This window comes from Acinonyx jubatus, chromosome D4 (assembly GCF_027475565.1).
Source record: "Acinonyx jubatus isolate Ajub_Pintada_27869175 chromosome D4, VMU_Ajub_asm_v1.0, whole genome shotgun sequence".
In the NCBI taxonomy this organism is placed as follows: domain Eukaryota; kingdom Metazoa; phylum Chordata; class Mammalia; order Carnivora; family Felidae; genus Acinonyx; species Acinonyx jubatus.
The window spans coordinates 66,140,036-66,155,727 of NC_069391.1; the positions used below are offsets into that span (position 1 = coordinate 66,140,036).

General features: G+C 44.4%; 1 long non-coding RNA gene across 6 annotated transcripts in view; it reads right to left on the reverse strand.

Annotated features, from left to right (window-relative positions):
• Window positions 1-1,502: 1,502 nt before the first annotated feature.
• LOC106978592 (uncharacterized) overlaps window positions 1,503-15,692 on the reverse strand; it is a 28,669-nt gene continuing 14,479 nt past the window's right edge. Inside the window, exons 5-10 of one of the 6 annotated variants that reach the window (XR_008291215.1) lie at window positions 12,547-13,266; window positions 11,459-12,423; window positions 10,151-10,276; window positions 9,870-10,039; window positions 6,297-8,202; window positions 1,503-4,442 (exon numbers count right to left, since the gene is read on the reverse strand). This is a non-coding gene — a long non-coding RNA (uncharacterized LOC106978592). Of the gene's footprint in view, window positions 4,443-5,987; window positions 8,203-9,869; window positions 10,040-10,150; window positions 10,277-11,458; window positions 12,424-12,546; window positions 13,267-15,692 lie in introns of those variants that run through there. The other 5 variants (XR_008291218.1, XR_008291217.1, XR_008291214.1 and 2 more) reach the window with 5 other exon arrangements.

Here is a 15,692-nt window from a genome sequence, read left to right on the forward strand (position 1 = left end):
CCCATAACTCCCATGGGTCAGACTTAACTCCAGCTCACAATCAAGAGAAAACTGGGCACAAAAGAGATGTGAAAGGAATAGACCAAAATTTACACTCCAGGCAAGAAAGGAGTCGGGGGAATCAGCAGCAAGTTCCTTGGCCAAGTGAGGCACCCACGCTGACAGAGATCCCAACACGTATCCAGTCCGGCCCGGCATCTGTATCGAGGACCCACCGCAGACGTGAGGAGGCAACCATTGGCCTGCTTACTGTGGAGACCTGAGGCATGGATCTCTAATCCCCATGGCCTTGGGGCTTTGGGTCTGGTCCTTCAATACCCACATGAGCCTCCGCATCTGATTTGGCACCTGGGCTCAGGACTCTTCCTCTCCCCACACCATTACTGCGAGAGCCAGGGCCAAACTGGCCCCTGGGCCTCAGTTTCCTTCCAGTATCCGACCCAGAATCTGCCAGCTTGGCCACTGAAATGGCCCCTTTGACCTGTCTTGTTGACAAGCTGTTAGCCTTGGCGAGGGCATACGATCTCGACAGCTTTCAGAGGCAGTCAGCACTCCTAAGTGGTGGGGGTGACATGACATGATGACAAGACAGGGTAGTGGGTATAAACCAACTCCACTTGAAACAAGAAAATGTTTTAAAAACCAGATTACCGTTTCCCTCCCTGTGCCCTAAAAGGCCAACATTTTACATGGGATTATAATAATTGTAAAAACCCTTTAAAAGTTTCCCCTTCTGGTAATTGCAACGCAGATGCAAATATTCCTTTCGCTTCTCAGGCCACAGCAGAAAAGCACTAGAAAGGAAATATATCAAAGCTCAGAGGCTGGAATTTTAAAAATGAGATTCCGATGTGTCTATAAATCTGACAGAAAGATGCAAAGAGACCCTTCAAGCCGGCGTGGGCAAAACATGCCTGGAATCTGGTCTGTGACCTCACCTGGCCACTTGCTTCATTAAATCTGCTGCTTTGGGGCACGCACAGGTCTGGGGTCAGCTGGGATGTTTTCGTCCCACGTACACCACGCAATATTGTTTGCTCGCCTTGGGGCTGCCCAGCGTCCTGCCTCCTGCTCAAGTGTCGTGACTCGGCCAAACTCAAGAGGCAGGAAACTGAGCTGGACGGATCACTGGTTCGATCTCCGGTGACAAATCCCTTGTTGTGACGTCTTTCAGAGACAGGAGATTGCCCAGGGGTGGGGGAGGCAGGGAGGAGGCTGAAGCGGGAAAAGTGCAGGAGATGAGTCTTCACCAAGATGGCTCCTGCTCCCCCAAACCACCTGCACGTGGGCACATCTGTCCTGCTTTCGATGCTACCTCATGCATATCCATCCAGACAGAAGGTGGAAAAAAGTGCCCGGGAGTGAAGCCCAGGGAGAGACCCTGAAAGAAATTTGCAGGTGTTCAGGAGCCAAATAATTCTAGGCTCAATGCTCTCATTCCCAAGATCAGGCAAGAGACTTAGCCTTCTGTGTCTTCGTTTTCACATCAGTGAAATGGGGATACTAACACTCATGCGTCACGGTTGTCAAGAGGAATGAATTCAATAACATACGCAAAACACCTCTCATAGACAACTGATCCTTTATTAATAAATGCCGGATCCTTTCGCTTTCCTTTTCCAGATTATCTGCTACAGGTTTGCCAATTTAGTAGGGCAAGTAAAGGGAAGACCTGAGAAACATAATTCTGTTCTCTTAACAAGGGGGGAGGAGCGCTTGGGTGGCGCAGTCGGTTAAGCGTCCGACTTCAGCCAGGTCACGATCTCGCGGTCCGGGAGTTCGAGCCCCGCGTCAGGCTCTGGGCTGATGGCTCAGAGCCTGGAGCCTGTTTCCGATTCTGTGTCACCCTCTCTCTCTGCCCCGCCCCCGTTCATGCTCTGTCTCTCTCTGTCCCAAAAATAAATAAACGTTGAAAAAAAAAAAAAAAAAAACAAGGGGGGAAACACAGACAAGATGAAATCAAGGCTCTTGAACCTGAGAATCATTCCCAGCGAGAAGAGATATTTGTGATGAGAAGATTCATGAGGCACCAGCCCTTTTACTTTAAAAACCATTAGATACTTTTCCAACCCAGTCATCCAGATGAGTGACTGACATGATCACAGTCTGTTGGATTCATTTTCCCAAAAGGCCAGCTAGTCATGGAAGTACCATATGGATGACCTTGTTCAACGGGTGTATTTGCTTAGCAGTCTAGCCCACGTGCTTACCCTACTCGGGTCCTAGGAATTCCCTTTCCTGGCTCCTACTTTGCCACCATGTCTCAAAGTCCAGCTCTCCTACTTTCTTTCTGGAGTGCAGACTTTTGCCAGGAGGACCTGAGAGAAGGCAGAGAGAGAAAGAGAGAGAGAGAGAGAGCCCTCCTCCTATGGCCCAGCGCACCATCCCATGACAAAGAGCAATTTCTCCCAAGGGGATTGACATTGAGAACCCCCATTCCCTTACTGCTTGCTCCTTTGCAAATCAATGACACCTAGTGATTGCTGATAATATTTGTTCAACTTCAATATGTAAAGGAACGGTCATATTTACATACAGCTACATGTAGACCAGTTTGTTGTTATAGATCCTTCTGCTGCACAAAGTGAAGGGTGCACGCCTTAACTCCATAAGCTTCCAGAAGTCCTCACCATATCAGGTCTGAGTCTTTTGGAACACAATCACTCCACAAAAAACACCCACAACTTTATAAGAACAGACAACAGTTTGTAACACACACACACACACACACACACACACACACTCACCAATTCTCCCAAAGATACCCAGCTAAAATATAAAATATGCAATAGATGTTGCCCAAAATGAAACAAATATGATTAAAACCTCATTCTGGTTATTCCCAAGTCTTTTGCAACAGTGGTTGGGTATTTGCTTATTGACTCATTGCTTATTTACTCATTCATTCAACAGATGCTATTTAGAGACAGGCACTGTTCTACAAAACAGGGACATGGCCTGTCCTCACAGAGTTTAAAATTAATAGTTCATTGTGATCCTTTCCCAGAACTAAATGCATGTGTATATGTATGCATACATTTAAAGAAAACAAAAAAGCAAGCTTGTTTCAAAGACTTGAATCAAAGTCTTAGATTCTGTTCACGTAATTCTTTTTCCATGTATGCCCATTTAGGCTTAAAAAAACACATGAGGGACTGGGCACTGGATATATATTGCCTTATCCGGCACTTGCCCATTCTTCTAACACTGCTTCCTCTTCTGTGTCCTCACAGACCACCCATTTAATGACCGATTGCATTCTTAGCCAGAATTTACCTTTTTTATTTTAAAATAAATATGTTCACCATGTCTAATCTAATGCACTTCCCAGCTTCACAGAATATGTCTGTATCTGTATATTAAAATGTTCATAAGAGCAGGGCTCCTGGATGGCTCAGTTGGTTAAGTGTCTGACTTCGGCTCAGGTCATAAACTCGTGGTTTGCAGGTTTGAGCCCTGCATCTGGCCCTGTGCTGACAGCTCAGAGCCTGGAGCCTGCTTCAGATGCTGTGTCTCCCTCCCTCTCTGCCCCACCCCCGCGCACGCTCTGTCTCTGTCTCTCAAAAATGAATAAACATTTAGGAAAATTAAAATGTTCCTAAGAGCGATTATAATTGCAAGTATAATGTTTTCTGGCATGCCAGGTCACAGTCTCCCTCCACCAGTGAATGTGCCCAAGGATGTAGGTGCTAACATTCTGCTGAGTCTTTATTTAGTTTTGATTTAGTGACCATCACTGTGCTGAGATCGCCATACTCACTTTCCTCTTTACTTCCCATAGTAGCCCCAAAAAGTAATTTATTGACAGATGAAGATGCTGGGGCTCCCTGAGTAGCCCTCCACCCAGTGAGTTGATCGCAGAGCCAAAAGTTAACCTCCAGATTGAATATTGAGAACTATTGCCCCAGGAGAGAGCCTGGGGGAGGAGAAAACATGGGCCTTTGAACTATAGTCATGTCTAGATTTTTAGAGGTCTTTCCAAGACATGTCAGGGGTTTTCCTGGGTTTTCTTTTCAGATAAATGCTCCAGTGTTGACTCCTCTGTGTCTAAGCTGGCTCAAATGAAAGTATATTTATTTCCGTGGGAATGGTAGAACATGGGATGGGGGAGATTCTTTCTCTGCACAGCTGTCTCTAATCTCAGAAGGTCAAATCTCCAAAGCTGATAGACCATCATTCAAGTTGGTGGGTCCACCAGAAAGACCTAAGCTCTCTCGTGATCGCTGGGATTTGGTACCAGCACAAAGAACCTTTTAGAACCTTTTGCATAACAGAACCTTTCAGTGGGTTAAAAAGAGAAACTGAGCTTATATCCTCTTCTTGCTGCCATGGTTCAAGAGCAGAACTTTGAAGATTCCTTGTCTGAAACAGTCCTCATGGTGGTCCTTTAAGCAAAGCCATCCAGTTGGTGCTCAAAACAAACTCTGCAAATATCTTGCATCCTAGGTTGAGTATTAAAATATAAATTATTTGGAAATTACAACCAATTACAGATTCATAGCATCGTCTTGTGTGACGGGCAGATGATATTTGGTAACAAAATATATCCCTATTTCTGGAAATAAAAATCCTGTCAGGAATACTAATTTTTTTTTTTAATAAATGTTTATTCATTTTTGAGAGAGAGAGATGCATGAGCGAGGTAGGGGCAGAGGAAGAGAAGTATAGAGGATCCAAAATGGGCTCTGTGCTGACAACAGCAATCCTGATATGGGACTTGAACTCACAAATCGTGAGATCATGACTTGAGCTGAAATTGGACACTCAACTGACTGAGCCACCCAGATGCCCCAGGAATACTAACTTTTTCACAAACTTTTTCTGTCCCAAAATGCCTGAGGGATAAGACACACTCCCTCAGTCACAGCAGCCATCTCTAGGCATGATTTAGGATTGAGTAAGGAATTTGGTGTCCCGTATAGGGGTTACAGGCTCTACAATATCACAGTCTGTCAGGGAGAGAATGTACTTTACAAAGCCCCACAGGCGATTAGAACGTGCCCATTCGTCTTGCCCAACACTTCTCTCCTCCTATCTTTGTATAAAGATATAAAGTGAAAATACTCTCCCCAAAACAACCAAACACCAAGAGGCTACTGAGGCGTCTATAACTTATAACAGATACTTAAAATAATCATTTACTCAGCTAAGCTATGTTTACTGGGAAGGGCCACAAAAAAACCCTAACATTAATCCATTAAAGAATATAATATGATACATCCTAGTACCTTTGGACAGTAATTATTATGGTCCTACACATGCTACCAAACTTGAAAATAAATTTACTATTTGCTTTTTAGTGATTGCAGCTTATATTTACAAAGCCAGATTAGCAGCCTTTACTAAGAATATATACATTCTCCAGGGAACCTGGGTGGCTCAGTCAGTTAAGCGTCTGACTTTGGCTCAGGTCATGATCTCATGGGGCTTGAGCCCCGTGTTGGACTCTGTGATGACAGCTCAGGGCCTGGAGCCTGCTTCGATTCTGTGTCTCCCTCTCTCTTTGTGCCTTCCCCACTTGTGCTCCCTCTCAAAAATAAATAATAAATGTTTAAAAATTTTTTGAAGAATATATACATTCTCCTTTTCACTAGTACTTTAAAGATTTTCCCTTACATGAATTCTCTATCATTTAACCAAATTTTCATGTAAAACTATTAGAGAAAAATGAAATATTTTACTCACACTATTTTCTTAAATAATCCCTAAACATAATAAACATAAATGGCCTAGATTTTTTTTAGATGCTTTAGAATCTGAACATAAAATAAGCCATCTGTTGTTTAATGACTTTCATTTAAAGAACTTGCAAATAGGGGCACCTAGGTGGCTCAGTTGGTTAAGCATCCAACTCTTGATCTTGACTCAGGTCATGATCTTACAGTTCGTGAGTTCCAGCCCCACATCAGGCTCTGTACTGACAGCACAGATCCTGCTTGGAATACTCTCTTCTTGTCTGTTCCTAGCCCACTCATTCTCTCTCTCTCTCTCTCTCTCTCTCTCTCTCTCTCTCTCTCAATAAGTAAATAAACTTTTTTTAAAAAAGAACTTACAAATAGATTTATTCTGTTATTACCCTCCCATCATTCCCATTTGGAAAAATAAAAGCAAGGAAGTTTTCTTTGAAATAAAATACTAATCTTTGCTGCATTCATTGCTGCTAAGAATACAACACATAGTCAGCCAAACTTCCTGGGATGTGAACAGGTGGATTTAAGTCAAGTAAGTAATCAAATTAGCAGAGTTTTCCCAAAGTGAAAGTATGACTTATAACTTTCATTTCTGAAGAGACTTACTTGCTGTTTTCATCTTAAGTCTTCAGCCATTACTAGAAGAGAAGTTAAAGGAGTCTGCAGGAGAATTTCCATTCTAGGCCAAGCAGCACAGCTTTGGGCTCGTCTCATTGTCAGTGTGCTTGAAGTTGCACAACCAGGGGTTAAGCATGGGATCCACTCATGTGTTTGTCATTGTGAGGAAAACTGGTCCCATATGCCCACACGCACTCGCACACACCTCATTTCATGTCTGGACTTCAGACATGTGCAACAGCACATAGTGATGTCAAGGAAATGGCAACCTGTTCCTGCTTAAACCCACTTACAAGAGAAAACTGCATTCAGATGACCTATTCAAAAGGTGCTTTAACTTTATTCCAAGTGGCCGGCAGGAGAGCTTGCTTGAAATGAGCTGATTTTTACCTTTTTAAAGAATTTGAGTTATCAATATTTTTAATTATAAGATTCATTTTGATCAAGTGTCCAAATCAATCTCCAAGGAGTTTTCCTTGCTTTTTCCTAGGTTTACAAATAGCATGTGTCCAGGGCACCTGAGTGGCTCAGTCAGTTAAGCATCCGACTCTTGGTTTCAGCTCTGGTCATGTTCTCACAGCTCTTGGGTTCCAGCCCCACATTGGGCTCTGCAGCTGGCAGTACGGAGCCTGCTTGGGATTCTGTCTCTCCCTCTCTCTCTACCCCTCCCCTGCTTGTGCTGTCTCTGTCTTCTCAAAATAAATAATTAAACTTAAAAAAAAAAGTTACCTTAAAAAAAAATCATGTGTCCAATAGGGCAAAAGCATCAAGTTGAAATCACAGTTGACCTTCAGGCATGAGAACTGGGAGGGTGTTGGGAGCTAAGAATGCCATTCAGTAGAAAGAGAAAGGGATTCTGATGTAAGTGGTGGAAGTCATATAACAATTTGGGATATGGGTTCTTACACACACACACACACACACACACACACACACACACACCTGCTTCAGCAAAGCTGCCACAGGATTTCTCCTAGGGCATTTTCATTCCCATAGCCCTAACACTAGGCCAAGTTATGTGAACTGATCCATTTCATCTACTTTGAGCCAGTGTATCTGATTCACACAGGTTCACAAGGTTTTGCCAACTTTCCGTGGTATTAAAGAGTCTGTTGCCCTACAATGATTGAATATCTTAGTCCTCTGAACTCACCAGCATCTTGGAGGGCACTGAGAGCCTTTGCCTTCAGTCCACCCCAAACTACCCCAACCCTGCCATCAACAGACACATGTTCTGTCAGTGTCCGCAGTGAATTATTGGGGAGAACTGGGGACACTCCATTGTTCAATGTCACCGTACAGCAATCCTAACTTGAGGTCCCCAGGCTGTCACCTTTTCCACGTTTACTTACGGCTCTATGACCACAAGAAGTATATAGTGCTAAAAAAAAAAAAAAAAAAAAAAAAAGCCAGGCTGCATACACACTGAGACCGTTCTCACATCCCAAAAGGCCTGTGGCAGAGTCAGCAACAGACCAAAAGATACATAAGGGTAAAGCCATTTTTCTTCCCCAGGTCCCCTTTCTGTTAATGAAATTGGAAGCACACTTGCTGGTTCAGGGGGAAGAGGTGGCAATTATCCCATCCACCTGGGTCCTAAATCTGCTACCTCGGTGATGACCCCTTGATGACTCCATGGACACAATTTCCCATCTCTCAAATTTTGCCTCTTCCCGTAGACCTTGTGTGGATGAAGGCTGAACTCGGGAAACAGTTTCTGATTCCAAGAACGCAATGTTCTCTCTCACACTGTTTCCAAGACAAGGGAGCAATGCCAGTTATGAATCTGAGCACACGGATCCAACAATCCTCTTGAAAAAAAGACAAAAATACCAATTTTCAGTCCAGCAAAAAACGCATGCCTTCAGTTCAAGTGATTGATGAAAATGCATTCCTGTTCGACACAGAACGAAAGAAACACATTTTTAAAGATGAAGTACCCTGGAATCCCTGCTAGCAGCGTATCTTCAGCTACTCCTGTCACAAAACTGCCATTGTAAAGCTAGTATTAATCAGTTAATTAATATATTATTGTTAATCACGTTCAGCATGTCTAAGAGGCTCTTCAAAGACACAACTTAACTATTCACGCACCATCTCACTACTTTTCTCCGCTAAAATTAAATACCAAGACGGCAATGGTAAAACTTAAGCATCCTAATTAGATGCCACAAAAGACCTGTGCCATTCGGCCAGAACTCATCCCAATTCTTTTCATACATAAATACAATTTAATTTTGGGTGTCTGGTTTTAATTGTATTTTTCCCCTTAAAAAATTTTAACTGAGTAATAGGACATTGACAAATTAAACATGTTTTTCTCACCTCTAGACTGATCTGATAAAGGGGAGCAGAGGAGCATACACCTGGGTCACAGGTGGGAGGAAGTGTGGCAAACGCACTATGGGACAGCTAGGGTGGAATATCGCTGGCCATGAGACTTTAGACCAGTTACTAAATGTCTCTGTTATTTGGTTTCCTCGTCCAAAAGTGGAAAGAATAATAGTAGGATCTCTTTCATAGAATTTTTGTGAGGATTTAAGAAATTAATATGTGCCGGGAGCCTGGGTGGCTCATTTGGTTAAGCGTCGGACTTCGTCTCAGGTCATGACCTCGCGGTCCGTGAGTTCGAGCCCCGCGCCAGGCTCTGAGCTGACAGCTCAGAGCCTGGAGCCTGCTTCGGATTCTCTGTCTCCCTCTCTCTGCCCCTCCCTCGCTCATGCTCTGTCTCTCTCGGTCTCTCAGAAATGGATAAACATTTTTAAAAATGTTAATAAAAAAAGAAATTAATATGTGCGAAGTTCTTAGAACAGGAAACACATAGTGAGCACAGATTAAATATTAGTGGCTCTTATAACTTAACGGAATTTTCAGCCACTCGCTGGACTTTTTTCTTTTGACTGCACCTCAAAATCGATTCATCTAGAAAGGTAGTGCTCTTCTCTTCAGAGCAGCTCCTCCTCCCAGCTTCCTTGGAAATAAAACCCCCAGGCAGTGGTGCCACTATCTGATAACTACAGAGGTGCCACCAACATATTTGATTCCTCCTGCTCCTGCTCTCTCCAGCCATCCACACAGTCACCTTGTCACTTCCCTCTCCATTCCAGCTGTGATATTGTGATCCAAGGTCTTTGTCCCTGGTTCCCTGGTTCCTGGCACAAAGCTCTTAAAACCCTTAGAATTACCTGAGGAATGGGGCAAGAGGAGCATCTTTTGTTATTCATACTTAGCCTCTTTCAGTCATACCTGAGTTTATGCTAAGGAGCTGATTCTTGGAAGATGGGGGCAGAGCAGGGGGAGTGTTGCCAGGTAAGTAATGCTTGTGAAAAGTGGGCTAGAACTTTAGTCCCACCGCCCCCAGCCTCTGGGGAGGGGGAAAGAACCGGGGATTGCGTTACTCATCAATGGTCAAGGACTTAATCAACCATGTTTATGCAACAGAACCTCCATAAAAACCCAGACGAAGGAATTTAGAGAGCTTCCGAGTTGGTGAATGGACCCATGTGCTAGGAGGGTCGTGCATGCCCGGGACAGAAATTCCCACATTGGGGATGCCCTCACCTCGCGTCCACATACATCATCCTACTCGGAACGGGCTGCTCACTGGCCCCTGTGCCATGTGGCAAGAAGCAGAGCCTCACTCAACGTTGCCCCAGTTGATGGGGGCCTGCATCCAGGAACAGTGAGGCCAGGACATCATTCATCTCAGCCGTCAATGCTGCCCCTCCCTCCTGGGAAGGAGAAAATACAACACTGAGGATACACTTCCACTAAAAAATCACTTGTGGCTTACCTGAAATTCAAATTAAACTGGGTGTCCTCTTTAATTTTGTCGTTCTTACCGTTTCGTTTCTCCGTTTGCTAAATCTCGCAGTCCTACGTCACACACACCATGGAGGACATCAAGGGTCCTCCGTTTACAGTGGGAGCCAGCTTGTCCCAAAAGGGGATCACCATGTCCAATGCCTCTAGGGTTGGGGGGCGGGGGGTAGTAATGTGAACATATGCAGCAGGGCCTCTGTAGGATGATATATGACAACTGGTCTCGTGTGTTGAGAGATCGCCCCAGCGAGCAGTGGAAACTGTTTTAAACTGATGTGCACTGTACATACTCCAACCAACCCAAGTAGCTGCTACTCACTTCCATCTACGATTGCCATAGATATGGTAGAAATACTCAAAAAATTCCCAAATGTTTGAAAGGTTTCGATTTGAAAACTTGATATTTCAGTGTTAACAACGAATTTAATAACAAAGCATTGTACTGGCAACCCTGTGTAGATGGACAGAATAAAAAAATTTTTTTTTAAAAAGGTGTAATGTCCACACCAGCTGGCCTGCAGGCCACCTCTGCCCTATAGCAATTCTAGAGCTCAGTCTTCAATCAGGAAGAGGCATCCATTGCCCCAGCCAAGGTCCGCCATGACAGTGGTTCAGCTGCAAGTCTGCTCTTGGCCAGTGGACTCCTTTGGTACATCTGGTTTGAACTCTCTAAAAGAAGGGACTGGCCTGGGTTGGCTAGTCACCCTGCAGCATATAGCACTCTACCTGGTCACTGGCCCGCCTAGAGAGGGGAACTCTCTAGTTTAACCAGCTGTACTCTGGGAGGACAATTACAAGGTCCAGACCCTTCACATTCCTCTTGCCCTGTGCACACCAGTCACACCTGCCTTCTTTCAGTTTCTCTTTCTGCTCCTGTCCTACCACAGAGCTCCCTTACATACCTTCTCTGTGGTCATGCCTCCTCGCCCTTCTCCCCAAATCAACGCTTTCACACACTTTCGATCTCTTCCTTGGGGAATCCTTCCCTGGCCTCTCTGAATAGGTCAAAGACCCCCCCCATACAGCCCTATGCCACCCGGCCCTCGGTGAAGGTATTCAAAGCATTTATTTACTGGAAATGTGCAGACGTCAGCCCAAAGAACACAGAATGGACTCTGGAACAAGAAACTGGAAGCTTCCTGCTGTGCCGGGAATTGACTGCTGAGTGCTAAGTCATGGTGGGGAGCCGTCCTGGAGGTGCTGGAGACAGATCTGAGGGGTCTAGGCCACAGGGGAGGGGCCACTCAAGGGGCTCAAGGCAGCAGCTATACTGCTGTTTTAATGATCTATTGTTGTGTAACAAACCTCCCCAAAACTTAATAACTCACCATAACCATTTATTCTTCTTTTGCAATGTGCGCTGGTTTCCTCTGGGTGGTTTTCCTGCTCCACGTGGTGTCCACTGGGAGAAGAATGCCCCGAGAGGAGATGGCCTTCTTCAGTCACGTCTGACGTCTCAGCTGGGAAGGCTGAAGAGCTGGGACCCGGCTGAACATCCCTCTCTCCGTGTGGCCTCTCCCCGCTGCTGGCTTGGCCTCCTCACAGCACTGTGGTCTCGGGATATTGGGCTCTGTCTGCGGCAGATGACTTGGGAAGGGAAGTCGTGGAAGGCCATCAGTTCTCTTAGGGTGTTGGCCCCAAACTGTCTCACACAGATCCCTTCACAGTGTTCTCGGGCTCAAAGCAAGTTCCAAGGCCAGCCCCATTCAAGGCAGGGACAAGGCTTCATCTTCTGACGGGTGAGAAGGCCTTTGTGTCAGCAGAGGGAAGGGCAGGATGGGGGCCATCTGAGGAGGATGTCACGTGGACGCCTTTAAATACCTTCACACTGACCCAGCAGCGTATTTGCATAGTGGCTGAACATAGAAGTCAGGTCTGTGCCTTTTATTCAGGTGAGTGTGGCAAGTTTACGTTTGTTTGTGATTTATTCGATGCGAGTCTCCGAGATGGCCGCAACGGTGACTGTGTTTGCTCTGCCTTCAGGCGCAATGTCTGTCACACTGCAGAATTTGCTACGTGTCTGTTGAATGAACGAACTAATGAATGAATGAATGAATGAACGAGTATCCCCTTTAAGAAACAGCCACCACGATCATCACCGAACCGCTTCGGTGACCGAAACACTTCAACCTTTGCGTGGTGGAAATTTGATGAAGGTTTTTTAAGGGGGCTGGAAACAGAAAGTTCAGTGTCAGAGTTCGCCCAGGCAGAAGAACTAGCTTTGCTTAAAGGCACTAAAATGCGTCTTTTGGAACTGATACCAGGTGTCTGTGGGAGGCAGGAGGGAAAAAAACTGAAAGGAGAAAGAAAGATTTAATACAATAGGTTTCTCCCTCCCCTGTCTTAGGGATGTTTCTTTGCACCAGGCAAAGATCCCCTACCGCTGATAAGGCCATCAATAAGGGGAGCCACCCACCACGAGGGTTTGATGAGCCACCTCCCAGGAAGGCTCTCCCTAGGCAAGAACGAATGCCTTCTTCCAGTTTCGAATGCGTAGCTTGAGGTAAAGGTTTTATTTGGGCAGCAGCCTGGAGTAAAGAAAAAAACAGGAGTCAGAAAAACTGGGTTCCCGGCCAGCTTGGCCACACTCTAAAGAAGAATCCTTCGCCGGCGGAGGGCTCAGCTACCCCAGATCTCAACCCCTCTTGACCAGTTTCATTAAGTCGCGCTGTGCCCCTGACAGGATGTGACAATCCCACCCTTCCAAACTCCTCATGCCCATCAGTAATGTCCATCTGCCTGCTGGTCCAGCCGTGACCATCTGGAATGCATCAGTATTGGCCCCTGCACATCTGCTACATCTCCTTGCTCACCAGACATCGTAGCACTTCCTCCGGGACCTCGTGCCTCCTGTCTCCATTCTGCTCCCAAGTCCGGGTCCTCCTGGAAACCAGCTTTGGTGTGGTTCCTCCGATCCAAACCAATCCCTGGTTCTAGACCGTCCTCAGTTCACCACTCCTGGTGATTTCTGACTCTCCGGACGTTATGCCAGCAGACCCTGGTGGTTGCCTACGTGGAAGGCAGAGGTAGACTTACCATTTACCACGAAGCCGTTGAAGCTTAAGCTCCCAGGTCACTCACTTGGCTGGGCTCCTTTCCAAAGCCAGGAAAAAGGAAGCTCTCGCCTTAAGGTTACCTGTGTGAGTAAGATTGTTTACCACCGTGAAGTATAACCACCTCCGTTTTCTACCCCAGTTTTCTTCACTCACATCTCCTCTCGTGCTAAATGGTAGCAGAGTGCCAATAGACGGTTTAGGGTGTACTGGTGGGTTAGTTGGGTTGAGGATACACTTAGATTGTGTTTACTAGAACAGGTTGACGTGGCTCCCTTCAAGGTAAATGGGCACTGGTTAAAAGAAAATAGTGAGGTTTGGGAACCATTTGGATTACACCCAGCATATATTTTTTAAAGCAGCAATATATTAAGAAGAAAAGATAGACTGAGGATAAAAGTAATGAAGAGCCTCTGGGGATTATTTGCTAATGTGATTAATAGTTCAAATCATGCGGACGCACTGGAAACAATCTTACTTTCTTAATAATTTGGCACGAAAGACTAACAACAAATTTAGCACAAAACTCATAACACGCATTACAATGAGGACATTGAAAATGAACTCTTTTACGAGTAGCATGAATGGAAAGAGTGTTTGAGATTCGCCAACACACAAGACAACTTGAAATACCTGGAGATCTTACAATTCATTTATAAAAGAAACCAGGGGGGTGGTTTTGTCAAAGTTGGCAGTAACCTTACATCTTTACATAACATTACCAATAAGCAAGTTGTCAGGCTGAAACTTTTTTAAACTACTGATTTAAAAAACGCCTTGATCCCCCATGGTGAGAAAAGACTGAATGGTCTTTCTATCGTTGCTAAAAAAAATTATGCAGAAATTCACTGTCAGGTGAGGAGGATTTCGAATAAAATGTTTCAGAGGGATGTGCCAGGCAGTTACTTAAAATGTTACCATTTTTTTAGTTTTTTTTATTTATAGACAGAGTACAAGTGGGAGAGAGGGGAAGAGAGAAAGAGAGAGAGAGAGAGAAAGAGAGAGAGAGAGAGAGAGAGAGAGAGAGAGAGAGAATGCCAAGTAGGCAGGCAGTTACTTAAAATGTTACCATTTTTTTAGTTTTTTTTATTTATAGACAGAGTACAAGTGGGAGAGAGGGGAAGAGAGAAAGAGAGAGAGAGAGAGAGAGAGAGAGAGAGAGAGAGAGAGAGAATCCCAAGTAGGCTCCACACTTAGCATGGAGCCACACAGGGCTCAACCCCACAACCCTGAGATCATGACCTGAGCCGAAATCAAGAGTCGAGATGTTCAACGAACTGAACCACCCAGGCACCCAAGAATGTTGTGAAGTTTATTTTTTATTCTTAATTTCATTTTCAGAATTGTGTATGCCTTTTCTTAAAGAGAGATTTCAAAGTGTATAATCATGAAGCCACACAACATCTGATCTACCTTGCCAATAGCCAATTCTCCTTCCTCTTTGCAAAGGGAACACAGATTTTGCTCAGGGACAGGCACTGGATCCTAACTCTGGTCCTTCCAGGCACTGATGGGTACAACTGCATTAACTACATAACACAAAGAAGGCAGTTACTGGCTTGTTTATTTAATAAAGATAGTCTTCCACAAGCCTAACTCCAGCCCCACTGGCCAAACTGGCCGGGTTTTTTATTTCACCAAACCAACAGTGCCTTTGAAAACACTAGAGCTGTGTTATTCCATCTGACAGCCACCAGCCACATGTAGTGCTTTAAATTTTAAATTTTGTTTACTTATAATTAAATACAATTTAAAAATCAGTTCCTTGGTTGCACTAGCCACATTTTAAGGGCTCAATAGCCACATGAACCAGTGGCTACCATAATTCTACAACACAAATATAGAATAGTCTCATCATCAGAAAGTTCTATTGAACAGTCTTATTCTAGAAAACCTAGAGTAGGACACCATCTAAGATGTGTTCTTCTTCTTCTTTTTTTTTTAATGTTTATTTATTTATTTATTTATTTACAGAGAGAGAGCACAAGAGGGGGACAGTGGGGGGTGGGGGAAGAGACAAAGGGAGAGAGAGAATCCCAAGCAGACTCCATACCCAACCCAGAGCCCCATGTGGGACTCAATCTCAGAACCACAGGATCACGAGCTGAGCCAATATCAAGAATCAGACGCTCAACCGACTGAGCCACCCAGGTGACCCTAGAATGTGCTCTTATCAAAAGAATAGAACTTGAATCTGATCAAGTCTCTACAATTTATAGGAAATGCAAAAAAGGGAAGAAATGCTCATCTACACCACAGAAACATAATCATAAATATGCAGCGTGGAAAATTTGATGGGATAAATGATACAATTTCCTAAAAGGAAGATTTCAAGAAAAAACAAAAACAGGGAAACCTATAAATACTGGTCAGATACATCAAACAATGAAAATGTGTGGACTTTATTGGAATAAATTCAGATATAAACTATAAAAGTATGTATTCTAAGGATGAGATAATAACTGACATATAATAATTGATAATAGGATATATATAACAACTGACAACA